Consider the following 19,911-nt stretch of genomic DNA (forward strand, 5'->3'; position numbering starts at 1 on the left):
TATTCTTCCTCATTATTAGAAATTGAGTAGGCTTCAATTAGTTCAATATATTCAAGCAATGTCATCAGGAACCTACCTCTCTCCATCTCTCAGCGCTGTTTCTTCTGTGCAGACTTTGCTCTTCACCAAGCAGTCTTTCCATGGTGGGAAAGATGTTACTGTGCAGCTCTGGACTTACACAGTGCTTGTGGCACGTGACCTCTGGGTAAGGAAATTGGGGGATTGGGGCACAAGATTGGGAAGGAGACTTACTTTGGCAGGATGTGGTCTTTTTACCTTGTGGTACTGACTAAGTCCACCGATATATCATTACAAACTGTATTACAAAGGGAAATTCAATCTGTAGAGATACGGGCTAGGTAGAACATAAAAACCCTGTTACCAACGTGGATAGTGAGGAGAGTATTATCAACAGAACCACATACTGTCTAAGGGACAAGCAGGAGAAAAGCTGAAACATGTCAGTTTGAGTTAACAACATGGAGGTCAGGCGTGAATTTGACAAGAGAAATGTTATTGAGACTGGTAATCAGAATATGGTGGGTTGTGAAATGAAAGAGAGATGAAGGAAAGAAGAGGAGCAGAAAAGGGAGAAGACTGTAGGAGGGGCGATGTCGAAAGGCTAATGGGAAGGAACCCGCATAGAGAGGCAGTTTGAAGATACAGGAAAGAGAATAAACATTAACAGAGTAAGGTACTTGAGAAGGCATAAGAGGTAGGCCACTTGTTCCTCTGAAACAGGAAAGAAAGACAAGAAGATTCATATATAGGTAGGTTTGTGTTATTGTTCTGGTGGCAGCAATTTGAGGGAGTTGTTCTGATGGCTTTTGCTTTTCTTCTGAAAACAGAAATCTGATTGCCTCAGCTTGCCTGCTGAATGATTTGGCAGGATAGGAGATGGCAGAATCAAAAAGTTTGAGAAGAACAGAGAAGATTTTTATCTATGCCACAGAGATGTGGAGAATAAGAAAGTACCATAACTAGAAAAACATAGTTCTGTAATTGTCATTCGGGGCTGAGGGCCCATTTGAGGTTGATGACCGTAAAACCGTATCAGATTCTGTCTACTTGATGTTTAATTTTTCTCCAGCAGAGCTCAGAGGATGAGTGGATGAAGCAAAGAGTGGTGTCACCCAGGGTTGGAAGGGCAATAGGACAAGGGCATTTAAGGTTCTGCTTTTTCTTTAACTATAATTTTTTTTTTTAATACTTTAAGTTCTGGGCTACATGTGCAGAATGTGCAGGTTTGTTGCATAGGTATACACGTGCCATGGTGGTTTGCTGCATCCATCAACCCGTCATCTACATTAGGTATTTCTCCTAATGCTATTCCTCCCCCATCCCCCAACCCCCTGCTATGCCTTCCCCAAACCCCCACCTGCTGACAGGCACTGGTGTGTGATGTCCCCCTCCCTGTGTCCATGTGTTCTCATTGCTCAGCATCCACTTATGAGTGAGAACATGCAGTGTTTGGTTTTCTGTTCTTGTGTCAGTTTGCTGAGAATGATGGGTTTCCAGATCTTTATCCATCAGATCTTTGACAAACCTGTGCAGGTGGTCCAGCTGCTCTTTGATATGATTGAACTTTCTTATAAAAAGCATCTCGGGGCCGGGCGCGGTGGCTCAAGCCTGTAATCCCAGCACTTTGGGAGGCCGAGGCGGGTGGATCACGAGGTCGAGAGATCGAGACCATCCTGGTCAACATTGTGAAACCCCGTCTCTATTAATACAAAAAAATTAGCTGGGCACGGTGGCGCGTGCCTGTAATCCCAGCTACTCAGGAGGCTGAGGCAGGAGAATTGCCTGAACCCAGGAGGCAGAGGTTGCGGTGAGCCGAGATCGCGCCATTGCACTCCAGCCTGGGTAACAAGAGCGAGACTCTGTCTCAAAAAAAAAAAAAAAAAAAGCATCTCGGGGCAGCCCAGGCTGAGGAATGGAGTTTCCAAGTCAGTAATGAACTGCTGTTGGGCGCACATGGATAACTCATGATCATAACTGAAGGCTACCAAGAGTTTGTGAAGATTGCTCATCTGGCTCAGGTAAGGGGCAAACTTTCCTGTTCTATTCAGTGAGCACTTTCTCTGGACTTCCAACTCCTGGATACTGTCTGGGTATACCATTTCCAATAAATTTCTGAAATTTGAAGTGGGCATTGAGTAATTCTGCACCTTACTACAAGACAGGTGTACTAAACCTCTTTTATAGTGAATCCAGCCACAGAGGTAGCTCAGGCACTCATCCAGCGTACTTTCCTTGAAGCAGACGTCTGTGAACACCTTCAAGGGCTCATGCTCTCATGTCCTTGGACAGTCCTCCACTGTCTGCCTCTTACTCATGGCCTCTGGGGAGCAGGAGGGCCCTGGCTCCAGACCATATGGGCCAGAAATTCTCATCAACATTCCGCAAATCCAGCACTTGAAGTTTCTACCACCTGGGGCGAACCTTCGTGTCCAGCAGTGAATCAAGTCTCTTCAGCACAGCTTGCAAGGTCTCCAGATGAGGTGTCTTTATCAGGGACTCCAGAGGGAGGCGGGGGACGGGCCAGGTCTTTACCATGGCCTTTAGAATCTCATAGTGTCTGCTGTTGAGGGCCTCCATGAACATCAGAGGGAAGACCTCCCTGGGCAGCTCATCCAGAGTGGAGGTGTCTGAGTATGGGTCCCTCAGCAGGCTCTGTGCTGCCAGCTCCAAGGGTCTGTGTGGGGCCTGGAGGCTCATTCTGATAAATCAGATCTGGACTCACTTTGCAGTGTGCTCGGACCTCTTGGAGAACCAGGCAGTAACTCCAGGCACCACAGCTCTGGGACTCTTCTAGGGCTGCTCACAAGGTTTTGTCAAGGCTCTGCTTTTAATATGTAGTCCGTTCTGCCTTAATAACTCTTCCATTTTTTCCCATAGTTTTTGATCTAATGGGTATGTTTGATTCATGTTTTTTCAGAAAGTTCTATATATTATAGAATATTTAAAGTTTTAACAGAGTTGCTGATAGTGTTTTGTAAAGAAAAAACCCCTGCTATATCTCTGAGTATAGCTTGCATTTCATTCATTACTTTATATGTATATGTGTTCTTTTTTCTTGATTAGCTAGAGGTTTATTTAGGATATATTTTCATTTTTCCTACTAGGAGAGCCAGATTTTAGATTTATTTGTCAATTCTACTGTTTTTAGGATATCTTTTAGCATTGCTCCTCTGTGTGTCTATTTTCTGCATTAGATGGTAGACCCTAGTGGAGAGGAACACATTTCACTGATCCCTGTATCTTCCATAGCAGTTTACTTGAATGTTTTCTACAACATGGGATTCAATTCATTTGTATGGGATTGACTTAAATGTTATTGTGTGACAATTTTATTTTAAATGTTACAAAAGAAACTAGGGATTTAATTAGATTCACCCTAGTTTCTTTTAGTTTAGGACTTACATGTATGTGTTTTTCCACCTTTAAAAATAATCAACATTTTTACATATTATATTTCATGAGTGAAAAGGCTGTACTTATTGGGGGGCTCTTGAGATAAGGAGGAAATGTCAGGAAGCTCTATCTTGTGATATCTGAAATTGGCATTGAGTTGACTTTCGATGTTTTTGAACTAGCAACTTGGTGACTTGAGGTAGAGCTTTAGCATACAGTGCTAAGTGGTGTGAATACAATAGAACTGACAAGGTTAATTTTTCTTTCTGCAAAAATGTTTTGGTGGAGGGTGATATGGTTTGGCAATGTCCCCAACCAAATCTTACCTTGAATTGTAGTTTCCATAATTCCCAAATGTCATGGGAGGGAACTGGTGGGAGTAGTTGAATCGTGGGAGTGGTTACTCCCATGCTATTGTTCTCGTGATAGAGTAAGTTCTCATGAGACCTGATTTTTTGTTGTTTGTTTTGTTTTTTGAGATAGAGTCTCACTCTGTCACCCAGGCTGGAGTGCAGTGGTGCAATCTTGGTTCACTGTAATCTCTACCTCCCCGGTTCAAGTGATACTCCTTTCTCAGCCTCCTTAGTAGTTGGGACTACAGGTGTGCACCACCATGCCTGGCTAATTTGTGTGTGTGTGTGTGTGTGTGTGTGTGTGTTTTTTTTTAGTAGAGACAGGGTTTCACCATGTTAGCCAGGCTGGTTTTGAACTGCTGACCTTAGGTGATCCACTTGACTGGGCTTCCCAAAGTGCTGAGATTACAGGCATGAGCCACTGTGCCCAGCCAAGACCTGATGGTTTTATAAGGGGCATTTCCCTCTTTTGCTCAGCACTTCTTCTTCTGCTATGTGAAGAAGGACATGCTTACTTCCTCTTCCGCCATGACTGTAAATTTCTTGATGCCTCCTCAGCCCTGTGGAACTGAGTTAATTAAACCTCTTTCCTTTATAAATTGCCAAGTCTTGGGTGTATCTTTATTGGCAGCATGAGAATGGACTAATACAGAGGGTTAGTGAAGGGATGGGCATTTGGACATTCTTGTATACTTCATGGGGAAGTGAATATCATTATGACCTGTATGGAAGACTACTGGCAATATCCAAAGCCTTAAATATGCACATGTCCTTTGTCTCAGAAATACTGCTGCTAAGAATGTATTCTATGGCACTAATATAGACAAGAGGGCAAAGGTATATGTATAAGTACCTAGATATTCATTGCATAATTATTTAGAATAGAAAAAGGAAATAATTTAAATTTCTAATATATTAATTTGTTTAGATTTTTATATAGCTATACAATAACTGGCATATTTTACAAGTATTTTGTTAAAAAATGAATGTGAGGTGTGTGTGTGTGTGTGTATATGTATTTGTGTGTACAGTAACAAATCTGGATAGAGGTAGTAGCGAAGGTAGCAGCAGAATACAGGAGGCGTACTCAAATTGAATAACTTGACCAGGGTTCAATATAGGGACTATTTATAAGGTATAGGCAGAATATAGAGAAACAACAAGGAGTAGTATAGAACCTGGAGTTTGTAAGAGTGTGGGGGATAGGATGTTCTTACTTCTTACCATGTCTAGGCCTGTCTGAAGGAGCTAGAGGAATTAAGCAGGAAGAGTTATGTGTGGGAGGACCTTTTGACAGGACTTGGGACTTTTCGTAAAAGGATGTAGCCCTCTCACAGCAACTCTACAGTGTGGTTGCTGGGAAACGAATGTCTTGGCCTCTCTCTCCTTCTCTTCCCTTCTGTCTCTCTGGTGTTCCTCATTGACTAAACTCTACCAGAAGTCAGACCTCAAAGTGATTCTTCGATGCAGCCATATAATTAGTGTCCCAAGGCACGGAGCAGGGTGGAGAGGATTGGGAGTAGCACTAAAGGGACAAACAGAAAATATGGAGCTCAACATACGTACACAACATGTTAATGGAGGTAATTCTTGACAGTGGGGTTATGGGTTAATATTTTCTTCCTTAATTTCATTTTCTGATTTTTGAAAATGAACACATATGGCATGTAATTTTTTAAAGTTAAATTTTTTTCATAGAAACAATTTGCCTCAAATTATCTGAAAATTATGAACTTGCTTTGCCAAAATTCAGTTGTTTTGTGTCTACACAGCTGAATGCCCTCTTCTAACATTTAATCTTTAGTTACTTAAAAATATCCTCAGGATTTCTTTAGTTAGAAAACAAAAAAATTTCCTGATTCCAACCAATGTTAGCACTTGGGAGTGGGGCAGGGAATTGGCTTTACTTAGAAATATTTATTACCTTGATAAAATTTTGGGGACCACTGTGACCATTTAAAGCCATATTATAAACACAAGTACTCTGAGTTCCTCAGAAGAAAGGAGCTTTAAAAGCCCAATCAAATTTTATAATCCTGATAGAATCTAGAATATAGAATTTAGTTGGATTAATAGATAGCATTATTAAAGCATTTTCTCTATATAAATTATGAAGCCAGATTAAGGTAAATAGCCTATCATATGTCCTTTAGTGTACATATAGAAGCATTTCCATTACTGATTTGTGAACATTTATCCTCCATAGAACAGCTTTAATATATACCTTTTTCTTCCTTTATTATGACATCTTAGGTTTTTGATAATAATGTATAATCATTCTAAAGATGATGTCGACATTGACTACACTTAACTAAGAGATGAGAAGGGTCCTTTTAAGGTCTATCTGCAATCTTCAATGTTTGCTTTGTGAAATAACCTCTTTTCTGAGCTATTGCTTTTTCCTTTAGTGGCACAAAACATTTTAAAATTGCATTTTCTATTAGCATTTTTTTCTGGGGAAAAGATGGGAATGTGTGTATGGCATGTAAAAACACTATGTATCAAAATCAATGATAAAATGAAAATCTTAAAGGCAGCCAGAGAAGAAAAAATATATATTAATTTTCTATCACTGCCATAGAAATTATCTCAGACATAGAGGCTTAAAACACAAATTAATTACCTTACAATTCTCTAAGTCAGATATAGGACGTGGGTCTCACTGTGCTGAAATAAAGGTGTGAGCAGTGATTCAAAGGAGTCAAGACTGCATTCCTTTCTGGACTCTCTAGGGAAGAAAGTGTTTCCCTGCTTTCTCCAATTTCTAGAAGCCACCTGCATTCCTTGGTGCATAGCCCCTTCCTCCATCTTCAAAACCAACAATAAGGCATCTCTGATTTTGCTTCCATAGTCACATCTTTTTCCTGACTCTCTTTTGTCTGTCTCTTCTATTAAGGACTCTTGTAATTACAGTGGTCCCAGGATAATCTCCGTATTTTAAGGTAATCTGATTACCAACCTTATTTCTATCTGCAGTCTGTTACTTTTTCCATGTAACCTAACATATTCACAGGTTCCAGGAATTAGGATGTGCACATCTTTGACAGGTCATTATTCTGCCTAGCATAGTCTGTCTTCTGGCCCCTAAATATACCTATCTGTCTTGAATGCAGAATACATTCACACCATCCCCAGATCTCCAGAGGTCTCATCCCATTATAGCATCAATGCAAAGTCAAAAATTTGAACTATTCACTAACTCAAAGTGTCAAATCTTATCATCTAAACCAGGCACGGATAATTGTTTTGTCTTCCACATACATGTTATATATGAAGGAAGATAACAGTAACAGTAGATTTCTCATCTGAAACAATATAAGTGAGAAAACAGGGAGGAAACATCTTTCAAACTGTGAAAAAAATTTTAATTTTGAATTCTGTACTCAACAAGAACATATTTATTTTACTCAATGAACCCCAAAGAAGGCAGAAGGAGTGGGAAAAGGGAAAAGAAAAATGAACATATAAAAAATAGCCATATGATAAATTTAAATCTAACCAGATCAGTGATGAAATTAAATGCAAATGGTCTAAATACTGTAATTGTAAGGCACAGATAATCAGATTGGACTGCAAAAAAGCAAAACCTAATTATATGCTATTTACAAGAGACATACACTAAATGTAAAGACACAAACAGGTAAAAAGTAACAGAATAGAAAAAGATATCCCCTGCTAATATTAATTAAACAAAAACTAGATAGTTATCAATAGCAAACAAAGCAGATTTCAAAACAACATTAGCAGGGATGATTTTATAATGATAAAGGAGTCAATTCATTATGAGCAAAAAACAAACCAAGACATTTGGGCACCTAATAACAGAGACTCAAAATACACAAAACACAAATGTATGGAATAGACAAATCCACAATTACAGAGATTTAAAAACCTTTTTCCATGACTGATAGGACAGCTAGACAGAAAATCAGCAATGGTATAAAATACTTGAACAACACTAGTAACCAACTTGATCTAATTGACCTTTTCAGAAAACTCCATTCAGCAGCAGCAGAATTCACGTTTTTGTTTTCACATACACACAATACAAGATAGACCATATTTTGGGGGCATGAAACATATCTCTGTGAATTTAAAGTTATTTACACATAAAAATGTGCGTTCTCTGGTCACAATGGAATTAAATTAGAAAGCAATAAGCAAAATATCTTTAGAAAATTCTCAAATATTTAGAAACTGAGAAGTGCATTTCTAAGTTCTAAAGAACCCATGGGTTAAAGAAGAAATCAAAAGAAAAATTAGAAAGTATTTTTAACTGAATTAAAATGAAAACACAACACATCAAAACTTGTGGAATACTGCTACTGTAGTAAGCAGTACTTAGTGGGAAATTTATAGCACTAAATGACCCTATTAGGAAAAAAACCAAGGCCTCAAATAAGTGACCTAAGCTTCCACCTTAGGAAACTAGAAAAAGAGAGCAAATGATATGTAAAGTAAACAGAAAAAAAATAACAAAGAGCAGAGTAGAAATCAATGAAATAGAAAAAAAAGGTAGAGAAAAATCAACAAAACAGAAATATGATTCTTTAAAGAGATCAATTAAATTGATAAACTTCTAGCCAGAGCAACCAAGAAAAAAGAGAAGAAGACATAAATTACCAAAATCAGACATGACAGAAAATCACAATACGTCCTATAGCTATTGAAAGGATAATAGAGGATTATTATGAACAACTTTGTGCCAGTAAATATGACAACCTAGACAAAATGGACAAATTTCTTGAAAGATGTAAATTACTAAAGCTCACTCAGGAGAAATAAATAATCCGAATAGTACTATATCTATTTTAAAATTCAATGTGTATTCAACATAGTTAAAAACCTTTCACAAGGGACACTCCAGACCCAGGTGGCTTCATGGTGAATTTACCAAATTTTTAAGGAATAAATAATACCCATTACTATATTACATGTCCAGAAAATGGAAGAGGAGGCAGTACTTCTCAATTCAAACTATGAGACCAGTATTATACCCATACTTAAATAATTATAAGAGAATAAAACTACAGATTCATGTCCCTCATAAATGCATCTGTAAAAGTTCTAAATAAAATTTTAGCAAATCAAATCAACAATATATAAAAAAGGGTAAACTGTGAAACAGTGGAGCTTATTTCAGAGATATAAGATTGGATTAACATTTGAAAATCAATTAATACAAATCAGCATATTAAAAAACTAAAAAAGGAAAATTATATATTCATCTCATTAGATGCATAAACAGCATTGGACAAAACCCAGCACCCATTCCTGGTAAAGAGTGTCAGCAAGAGTTAGGAGATAACATGGGGAGAAATGCCAGATGTAGGTGATGGGGGGATGGAGGCAGCAAACCACATTGCCATGTGTGTACCTATGCAACAATCCTGCATGATCTGCACATGTACCCCAGAACCTAAAGTACAATTAAAGAAGAAAGAAACCTAGAAAAAAGAAAAAAAGAAAAAAAAAAAAAGAAAAAGAGAATTGCTTAAACCCGGAGGCGGAGGTTGCAATGAGCCAAGATTGTGCCATTGCATTCCAGCCTGGGCAACAAAAGTGAAATTTCATCTCAAGAAAAAACAACAACAACAAAAAAGAAACCACCACCAACAAAAACTCTCAGCAAGCTAGAAATAGAAGAGAATGTCCTTAACCTGATAAAGTGCATCTGTGAAAAATATAGAGTTAGCATCATGTTTGATGGGCAAAGATACAATGCACTTTCCCTAAGGTTGGGAACAAGGTAAGGATATTTCTTTTCACTATTTCTATTCAACATTGTATTGGAGGCACTAGCCAGTACAATCAGGCAAGAGAAAGAAATAAAAAAGACATCCACATTAGAAAGGCAGAACTAAAATTGTGTTGTTAGCAGATGACATGAGTGTCCAATGTAGAAAATCTGAAGGTTTTTACAAAAATTATATTAAATATGAATTTACCACCATTGCAGAAGGTAAGATAGTCAACTATCTTATAATTATATTATATATTTTATATAGTATGCAGTTGACTCTTGAACAACATGAATTTGAACTGCACAGGTCCACATCTATGTGGATTTTCTTCCTCCTCTGCCACCCCTGAGACAGGAAGACCAATTCCTCTTCCATTTCCTTCTCAGTTCACTCAATGTGAAGGCAATGAGGGGGGAGACTTTTATGACAATACACTTCCACTTAACGAATAGTAAATACACTTTCTTTTCTTATGGTTTTCTTAACAACATTTTCTTTTTTCTAGCTTACTTTATTATAAGAATATAGTATATAATACATAATACATATAACATATAAAATATGTATTAATTGACTGCTTATATTATAGGTAAGGTTTCCAGCCAAGAGCAGATTATTAGTACTTAGGTTTTGAAGGAGTTAAAAGTTATACATAGGCCAGGTGTGGTGGCTTATGCCTATAATATCAGTACGTTAGGTGGTCAACGTAGGATGATTCCTTGAGGCCAAGAGTTTGAGACTAGCCAGGGTAAAGAGTGAGACCCCAATCTCTACAAAAAATAAAAGAATGATCTGGGCAGAGTTGCACATGCCTGTAGTCCCAGCTACTTGGGAGGCTGAGGTGGGAGGATTGCTTGAGCCAGGAGGTGAAGGTTACAGTGAGCTATGATCACACCATTGCATTCTATCCCGGGTCACAGAGCAAGACCCTGTCTCTAAAAAAAAAAAAAAAAAATGAAAAAAAGTTATATATAAATTTTTAACCCTTAATTCTTGCACTGTTTGAGGGTCATATGTATATATATAATATATATATACACACACATTATATATAATCATTTTATAATAAATTATATTTCTGAATGCCAGAAATTGAAATAAATAATTCTATCTATATAGCATTAAAATATGAAATACTTAGGGATAAATTTGACAAAATGTGTGCAAAAATTATATACTGGGAATTGCAAAACATTGTTAAGAGAAATTAAAGACCTAAATAAATGGGGAAGTATAGGATAAGAAGACTCTATATTGTTAAGATATCTGTTATGAGAAAAACTTGGGACTGTAACATATCCCCAAAAGAGGGAAGAAGCCAAGAAACCAAAGAGTGCCTTGGACAAGTCCAGCTTGATGGGTAGATGAGTTTATTAGGACTTATATACAGGGCACTCCTGGACAGCGTCAGGATAGCTCTAGAGATCTGTGCCACTTCCTGTCTCTAAACTGCCTTTAAGCTAATTTTCTGGTTTTTTGGCTATTGTATTTGAGTGATGAGATGGTTTTTCTTGGTAGGTTCTTGGATACTCTCTGGGATATTTGGGTTCTTAGGGACACCTGCTCCTTGGCTGGGCACCTTGGACTTGGCTCACCACCCAGCCTTCAGGGTTCAAGCAGTGGACATATACCCTTAAGTAACCTGGTGGGGCACCCATCACACTACCATCCATTTTCTTCCCCAGCTCTTACATTCTTTCCCCAATCTTGCACAAGAGTCCCTGAATGGGGTATTGGGGTAGAAGTTTACAGGCCTATTATGTATAACCATGGCTGTGCATACAGGCCACATCTACATTATATAAAATAGCATATAAAGCAGAAACTAACTACAATTATGATGCCTATTAGCAAAACATGACTCCAATGAGTAGATAAGGTATGTAACCAATGTAAGAATGACTCAAAGAAATCTGAATGGGTTATAACGTGGATCTGAGTTGAAAAATTATTTAAAACATCCGTGACTGTATTACTCCATTCTCATACTGCTGTAAAGAACTGCCCAAGGCTGGATAATTTCGAAAGGAAAGAGGCTTAATTGACTTACAGGTCTGCATGGCTGGGAATGCCTCAGGAAACTTACAATCATGGCGGAAGGTGAAGGGGAAGTAAGTCACCTTCTTCACAAGGCAGCAGGAGGGAGAATGAACACAGGAGAAACTACCAAACACTTATAAAACCCTCAGATCTCATGAGAACTCACTCACTATTATGAGAACAGCACGATTCAATTACCTCCACCTGGGCTTTCCCTTGACATGTAGGGATTATGGAGATTACAATTCAAGATGAGATTTTGGGTGGGCCACAACTAAATTCTATCAGTGACGTTATTCTCTTCATGAAGGATGTAGGTGCAACAGGTAGCGCCTATAAGGGTCTCCATTGAGTCGGTAATCAGGCCTCCAGTGGATGCAAGCCCCAGTGAACCTGGGTTGCATTATCAGTGCTGTGGAACCAGTCACTCCAGTTATGTGGGGAGAAATATCCCAAGACATACCATTCTTATTTGATAGGGGGAAGTATACTTATACCCAACAATCAGACTAGGTGCTGACGGCTGCAGTAGTCTCAGCCCAGTTTAGAAAGACATTACCAGCTGCCTTGGGTAGCAGGAACAACAGCCTATGGACATAAATCATGTTTAGTAAGGACCTTCATGTGTGCATTCATTATTTGTAATGTTATTACCATTGTATTTTCTGCCATTGGCCCTAATAGGAAGGCAGCAACATGCTTCAGGCCTGGCTGACAGTACCACACATGGCTTTCTTTCCCAGGAGCAGGCATAATAGCCAATTGATGAGTTTCTGGCCTTGCCCATGCTACCCATACTGTGATTGCTCCAGCAGGTATTGGTGCTGCTGCATGTTGATGTCTAATGCTCTTGGGCCTCCATCAAGGAGCACAGCTGGGGCCACCTACCCTCCCACAGTCTTTGTGGCACTCTCTGGTGCCATAAAACCGACCCAGTATGGGGGCACTTTCCAGCTCAACTTCATGTCCACGTAGCCTTCACTGCTTGGCAGTTCCACTCATGTTCTCAGGAGTGCAGCCCAGCTGTCTGCTTCAGGAACATGGCTCAGTATCTCAGAAGTAACCCTGAGAGTTTGTGGGGCCTGTTTTACAGGTCCTGCCAACCGTTCATACAGAGCAACACCATGTGTGGTGGTGGGTAATTCATTTGAAATTTCTATGGTGGCTGGGTAGGGTAGCTCATGCCTGTAATCCCAGCACTTTGGGAGGCCAATGCAGGTGGGTCACTTGAGGTCAGGAATTTGAGACCAGTCTGATCAACATGGTGAAACCCCGTCTCCACTGAAAATACAAAAAGAATTAGCTGGGTGTGGTGGCCTGCGCCTGTGATCTCAGTACTTGGAAGGCTGAGGCAGAAGAATTGTTTGAACCCGGGCCGGGGGCTGAGGTTGTAGTGAGCCAAGATTGCACCACTGTACTTCAGCCTGGGTGACAGAGTGAGACTCTATCTTCAAAATAAATAAATAAATAAAAAAAAAATAAAAAAAAAAAAGTTCGTATGGCTTCAGGGAGATTCTTAGTCCAGAACTTAAACAGCTGTCCTGGGATAGTGCACATAATTGTTTACAGGCCATTCTTTTCTTCTATGAGGCCTGCCCCTGTTGGGTTATAAGTAAATGGAACCACCATTCTATGTTTTGTTCTAATGCCCAGATACCTTTGCTAGACCCCTCAGTGTACCAGGCCCCAGCAGGTGTTGGTAGGGTCCCCTCGTATATGGTAGTTGGCCTGGAAGGTGGCTCTACTGCCATGCCAGCTCCTTCTGCTTGTTCACAGTGGGTGGGTCTGAGCACCTCCTGCAGTGTCTGACGTTAAGGACTAGTGGACAGGACATCCCTCTGTGGTGGGCAGGCGTGCCTTTTCTGGAGGATGTGTGATTGTTCCATCCCAGAGGTGGGCTTGGCTAGGAGGCCTTTCATTCACCCTTTTATGGGGCAGATAGTTTTTATTGTGACGATCTGTTTTCTGGTGATGACCTCTGCTTGACGCAATGCCCTATATGTAGCCAATAGCTGTTGCTCTAGGACTCTGTAGTGGGATTCTGCCCCTTTCTTTAATTATGATGAAAACCCTACAGGTACTATTCTTGTTGGTTGCTTTTGCCACAAACCCCATTCAGCTCTATGGTATCTCTAGTGACTTCTAATATAAAAAGGTGCTGTGGCAGTGGAACTCTAGTGCTTGGGCTTGTTTCACTAATATTTTTGTTTTGTCAAGTGTCTCTTGCTCTATGTGTCCACTCCCTTTTTTTTTTTTGAGACAGAGTTTTGCTCTTGTTGCCCAGGCTGGAGTGCAGTGGTGCAACCTCTGCCTCCCAGGTTCAAGCAATTCTCCTGCTTCAGCCTCCTGAGTAGCTGGGATTACAGGTGTCTGATACCATGCCTGGATAATTTTTTGTATTTTTGGTAGAGATGGGGTTTCACCATGTTGGCCAGGCTGGTCTCGAACTCCTGACCTCAGGTGATCCACTCACCTCGGCCTCCCAAAGTGCTGGGATTACAGGTGTGAGCCATCGTGCCTGGCCTTTGTTTTTTTTTAAACCATTTTTTATTAGGGTGTATAATGTGTGGAAGATTTGTGCCACATGAGAAATGAATATCCTTCAGTAACCCGGTAAACCTAGGAAAACCTGAAGTTGCTTTACTGGCTGGGGAACAGGGTGCCGTGCTATCTTGTCAATGACAGTTCTAGGTATGTTTTGTGTCTTACCCAACCAGGTAACTCTCAGGAACTTGATGGCTGTACCAGGCCCCTGTTTCTTCTTGGGGTTGCCTTCCATCTCTTCTCCCTTAGAGCAGTGATATGGTTTGGCTCTGTGTCCCCCCAAATCCCGTGTTGAATTGTAATTCCCAATGTTGAGAGAGGGACCTGGTGGGAGGTGATTGGATCATGGGGTGGATTTCCCCATCCTGTTCTCATGATAGTGAGTGAGTTCTCACGAGATCTGATAGTTTAAAAGTATGCGGCACTTCCCCCTCAACGTCTCTCACTCCTGACGCCTGGTGAAGAAGGTACTTGCTTCCCCTTTGCCTTCTGCCCTGATTGTTAGTTTCCTGAAGCCTCCCAGTCATGATTCCTGTTAAGCCTGTGGAACTGTGAGTAAAACCTTTCTTCATAAACTACCCAGTCTCAGGTAGTTCTCTAGAGCAGTGTGAAAACAGACTAATACAAACAGTCTCCAGATCTGCAAGAGACTCTGATGTTAGCATGTTATTAATATAGTGAAACGGAGCTTGGGGCTGGCAAAGAGAGTCTAGACGGGCCCAGTGCCATCATACTGTGGCAGATGGTGGGGCTAGGCAGATATCCTATGGTAGCAACCTGCAAAGTCCATTGTTGGGCATCCTAAATGAAAGCAAACTGGTCTTGTGAATCTTCTGCTAAAGGAACACTGGAAAAGGCGTTAGCCGAGTTAATCACAGCTTGAATGTTCCTCAGCTTAAGGACCACTTAGCCTAGCAGTTGAGCAATATTGGCTGCAGCTGCCTGTATAGGGGGCACCACTTTGTAATCCACCATCATTTTCCAGGTGACATCTGGCTTCTTCATAAGCCACACAGGGCTGTTATAGGGACTCTGAGCTGGCCTGTCTGTACCTTATTTCATTGCTGAGTTGTTTGGGTGATTTCAGAGTGTCCTCCTGGCAGGTGGTATTGGTTCACATTCACTGCCCACCTGGGCTGGGGCAGGTATGCAGGCACCCATTTGACCCATCCTCCTTTTGCTCCTTGATTACTTTCTGGACTTTGTTGTTGTTCTTATCCAGCTCACTGAGGTCTGCCAATACTTCCCTCATATCATAGATTTTAGTTCCCATTAATGGACTCAGAAGTGTAACCGATGCCCCACATCCTAACCCTTTTTAAGATGGAAATGACGCAGACATTTAATGAGTACCTAAAATAATTTTAAGATTTAAAACCACACAAAGTTTCCTACAAGCATTTACCTCATTTATATTTAAACAATTTATTATTTTTTAGCAGTTTATCTATATTATTCACAAGAACCAAGACATTGGACAAAGCTAATTTTCATTCCAACTTACTTCCTCTTTTTTTTTTTTTTTTTTTTTTTGAGACGGAGTTTCGCTCTTGTTACCCAGGCTGGAGTGCAATGGCGTGATCTCGGCTCACCGCAACCTCCGCCTCCTGGGTTCAGGCAATTCTCCTGCCTCAGCCTCCTGAGTAGCTGGGATTACAGGCACGCGCCACCGTGCCCAGCTAATTTTTTGTATTTTTAGTAGAGACGGGGTTTCACCATGTTGACCAGGATGGTCTCGATCTCCTGACCTCGTGATCCACCCGCCTCGGCCTCCCAAAGTGCTGGGATTACAGGCTTGAGCCACCGCGCCCGGCCCCAACTTACTTCCTCTTAACCATTTTCATAGCCTCCGAATATCAGGTGTTCACCTAAGTAAGAAACTTTAAACACATGGGAAGTTTTGCTGATAACTCAGAAAATTTAGTTGTTTTCATTGAACCCACAATATTAAATTAGTCTTATTTGTCAAAAAAATTACACAAACAGGCTGGGCACAGTGGCTCACGCCTGTAATTCCAGCACTTTGGGAGGCTGAGGCGGGTGGACTGCTTGAGGTCAGGAGTTTGATACCAATAGGCCAACATGGTGAAACCTTGTCTCTACTAAAAATACAAAAATTAGCTGGGTGTGGTGTTACGTGCCTGTAATCCCAACTAGCTACTTGGGAGGCTGAGGCAGGAGAATGGCTTGAACCCAGGAGGCTGAGGTTGCAATAAACCAACGTCACGCCACTGCACTCCAGCCTGGGTGACAAGAGTGAAACGCCATCTCAAAAAAAAAAAAAAATTACACAAAGATCATTCTATTTTTGGCTGGCTTTATCATCTTATAACCTTCATGTAAAGTCCTGACATCTTAACATACTTTAGCCGATGCCAAATATATTGCTGAAGAATATATTTGCAGAAACAAATATGAAATTCATCTCATCAGTAAACCCAGACAAAAATGCATGCTGACAATTCTGAAGACATTTCTATTTTTATTTTACCAATAATTTTAAAGCCAACTTACTTATGTTTTACATTTTAGTTAGAACTGGCTGAACTGTATAGAAAAACTAAACCTCCAAGTGGCCTTGAATTGGCAAGACCATAAACAGTGAGTTTTATCTCAATACCAGTGGCTTAATAATAGCAGATTTGAAGCAGGCAGAAAAGAAAAAAGAGAAATAAATAGCATCAGAAGACTCTACTGAACTCTGTAGTTGCAGGTCAGTCATTTGAGCTCTGAATTTTTTTTTTTTTTAAATTTGCCTGGTAGTTTTAAAATGTGCACAAGAAAGGGCCAAAATGCATAACCAGCTAGAGTTCTAGAAAACCTGGCATGGCTTTAAACTTCTGCGGGAGTTTCTTCCCGTACCCAGCCTTATCGCAACAACAGCGTGTTTGCTATCTTTAGAGTACTTTCATGTCTTAACTTCTTGCAGTACATGCTCAGTCCCACCAGTGTTTTCTGAGTGTCCCTGTACTCATCCACCTGACATGCATGTTGTTAACTACCCTGGGGATTTCCCCTGCAGACACCCCTTCCTGACTCATCATTTGGTCTCTTGGATCCTGTTGGTGATGCTAATAGTTATGAGAAAAATTTGAAAGTGTAACATCTTCTCCATACAGGGAAGGAGTCAAGAGACCAAAAAATGACTCAGGTAAGTCCAGCTTGATGAGTAGATGAGTTTATTAGGACTTATAAACAGGGCACTCTTGGAGAGCAGCAGGACAGCTCCAGACATCTGTGCCACCTCTTGTCTGTAAAATGCCTTTAAGCTAATTTTCTGGCTTCTTGCATACTGTGTTTGAGTGATGAGACTGTTTTTCTTAGTAGGTTCTCTGGTACTCTCTAGGATGTTTGGGTTCTCAGGGACACCTGCTCCTTGACAGGCCACCACGGACTTGGCTCACTGCCCAGCTTTCAGGGTTCAAGCAGCAGAGATACACCCTTAAGTAGCCTGTAGTGTTGGGGGACCTGTCACACTGCAATGTCATATCTCCCCAAATTGATTTTTGATTCAATGCAGTTGCCATGAAAATCTCAGTATATCTTTCTATAAAAATGAACAAGTTAATCTTTAGGTTCATATGGAAATCAAAGGATATAGAATAGCTAAAACAATTTTAGGGAAAAATCAAAGCCATGGGTTACCATGAACTTTGTTCAAGGCTCATTATAAAGCTGTGGTAATCAAGACAATATGGCCTTGGATAAAGATGGATAAATAGATCAAAGGAACAGAATGGAGTTCAGAAACATACACATACTTTCATAGATAACTGATTTTTGAGAAAAATCAGTGGAGAAAAAAGTCTTTTTGTTTCTGGAAAAATTAGGTATCTATACGCAAAAAATGAATTTTGATCAGCACCTTGTATCATATATAAAAAAATAAATAAAGATGAATTAAAGATCTAGTGTAAAACCCAAAATTAATAAAACTGCTAGGAAAATATATGAGAAAATTTTTATGACCGTGGTTTAGGCAAAGATTTCTTAGATACAACAACAAAAGCACAATCTACAAAAGAAAAACCTGGTAAATTGGACTTCATCAAAATTTAAAACTTCTGCTCTTCAGAAACACTGTGAGATTATGAGAAGACAAGCTACAGGCTGGGGGATAATACCTGCAAAACATACATCTGATAAAGGATAAACAGTCCAATTTAAAAATAGGAAAAAGATCTGACTAGAGACATCACTAAAAATATATATACAGATGGCACGTAAATACATGAAAAGATGCTCAATATCATTAGTAATTAAGAAATGCAAATGAAAACCACAATGAGATGTTACCCTATACCTTTTGGAATGGTTAAAATTATAAAGACTGGCCAGGCAAGGTGGCTTCAGCCTATAATCCCAGCACTTAGGGAGGCTGAGGTGGGCGGATCACGATGTCAAGAATCGAGACCATCCTGGCCAACATGGTGAAACCCCGTTTCTACTAAAAATACAAAAAAATTAGCTGGGCCTGGTGGCGTGTGCCTGTAGTCCCAGCTACCCAGGGGGCTGAGGCAGGAGAATTGCTTGAACCTGGGAGGCAGAGGTTGCAGTGAGCCGAGATTGTGCCACTGCACTCCAGCCTGGCGCCTGGCGACAGAGCGAGACTCTGTCTCAAAAAAAAAAAAAAAAAAAAAAATTATAAAGACTGACCCATATCAAGAGCTGATGAGGCTCTGGAAGAACTAAAACTCTCATATATAAAATGAGAATGTAAACTGGTACAACTACTTGGGAAACAGTTTGGCAGTTTCTGAAAATGTGGAATGTACTTCTACCATATGGCTGAGACATTTTGTTTCTAGACATTTACACAAGAGTAACAAATGCTTATGTGTATACGTAGACTTGTATATGAATGTTCTCAGCAACTATATTTGTGAGACCCCAAAACATGGAAACAGCCCAGACATCCATCAACAGGCGAACATCCATGCAGTGGAATACTACCCAGAAATAAAAAGAAATGATACATGCAACAACATGGATGAATCTCAAAATAATTTTGCTAAGTGAAAAAAGCAAGCCACAAGTTATACCACTTAGGTAAAATTCTAGAAAATGCAAACTGAAGTGACACGATGTAGATCAGTGGTTACCTAGGATTGGGGGAAGTAGGGCTGAGGAGAGGCAGGAGAAGGGCCTACAAAAGGGAATGAAGAAAGATTGTGGTGGTGATTGCATGGCTATACACATATGTCGAAATTCACCAATTTTCTACCTGTAAATAATCAATTTATTATATATTAATTATATCTCAATAAAGGCTTTATTTTTCTAAAAATGTGTATTCATTCTTCCTTGTTCAAATATTAATGGGTTGTGATAGGAATGAAGAATCCCCAGAATATGTTTTTGAGCTAATTTTTATATGTAAGATATTAGTTAAGGAGGCACAAAAGGTCAAGGTCATAAAACCATTTTCCCCCAGTGATTTCCTGTAAGTGATAGGCTGCAGTATTACTATGCACTTATCTTTTAGTTATTACTCAAAGAGTACTAATGCAGTGTTTGAGACCAGCAACACATTTCAAAATCTCCTTTTTCTTTCAGTGTTGCATAAATAATAGTGATAAACACTTTCCAATGTTCATTTTTTTAATTTTTGAGACAAAGTCTCACTCTGTTGTCCAGGCTGGAGTGCAGTGGCACCATATCGGCTCATTGCAACCTCCACTTCCTGGGTTCAAGCGATCCTTCCACCTTAGCCTCCCAAGTAGTTGAAATTACAAGCGTGTACCACCACACCCCGCTAATTTATTGTATTTTTATTAGAGATGGTGTTTTACTATGTTGGCAAGGCTGGTCTTGAA

General features: G+C 40.0%; 1 pseudogene; it reads right to left on the reverse strand.

Moving 5' to 3' along the window:
* Positions 1-335: 335 nt before the first annotated feature.
* Positions 336-2,718, reverse strand: LOC105729448 (PRAME family member 17-like; annotated as a pseudogene).
* Between the last annotated feature and the right edge of the window lie 17,193 nt (positions 2,719-19,911).

This window comes from Aotus nancymaae, unplaced genomic scaffold, assembly GCF_030222135.1.
Source record: "Aotus nancymaae isolate 86718 unplaced genomic scaffold, 86718_ANA_hifiasm-v0.15.2.pri h1tg000062l, whole genome shotgun sequence".
NCBI classification, from domain to species: domain Eukaryota; kingdom Metazoa; phylum Chordata; class Mammalia; order Primates; family Aotidae; genus Aotus; species Aotus nancymaae.